The sequence below is a fragment of the Arachis duranensis genome, chromosome 10 (genome assembly GCF_000817695.3).
Source record: "Arachis duranensis cultivar V14167 chromosome 10, aradu.V14167.gnm2.J7QH, whole genome shotgun sequence".
In the NCBI taxonomy this organism is placed as follows: domain Eukaryota; kingdom Viridiplantae; phylum Streptophyta; class Magnoliopsida; order Fabales; family Fabaceae; genus Arachis; species Arachis duranensis.
The window spans coordinates 90789420-90789999 of record NC_029781.3 but is presented as its reverse complement, the minus strand read 5'-3'; positions in this window follow the sequence as shown (position 1 = coordinate 90789999).

The window sequence follows — 580 nt, the reverse complement described above, 5'->3', positions numbered from 1 at the left end:
TATGATCTAGTTAGTTTTTAGTATATTTTTATTTGTTTTTAGTTAAAATTCACTTTTCTGGACTTTACTATGAGTTTGTGTGTTTTTCTGTGATTTCAGGTATTTTCTGGCTGAAATTGAGGGACCTGAGCAAAAATCTGATTCAGAGACTGAAAAGGACTGCAGATGTTGTTGGATTCTGACCTCCCTGCACTCTAAGTGGATTTTCTGGAGCTACAGAAGCCCAATTGGCGCGCTCTCAACGGCGTTGGAAAGTAGACATCCTGGGCTTTCCAGCGATATATGATAGTCCATACTTTGCCCAAGAATTGATGGCCCAAACCGGCGTTCAAAGTCACCCTCAGGAATTCCAGCGTTAAACGCCGGAACTGGCACCAAAATGGGAGTTAAACGCCCAAACTGGCACTAAAGCTGGCGTTTAACTCTAAGAAGAGTCTCTATACGAAAATGCTTCATTGCTCAGCCCAAGCACACACCAAGTGGGCCCGGAAGTGGATTTTTATGTCATTTACTCATCTCTGTAAACCTTAGGCTACTAGTTTTCTATAAGTAGGACCTTTTACTATTGTATTTTCATCTG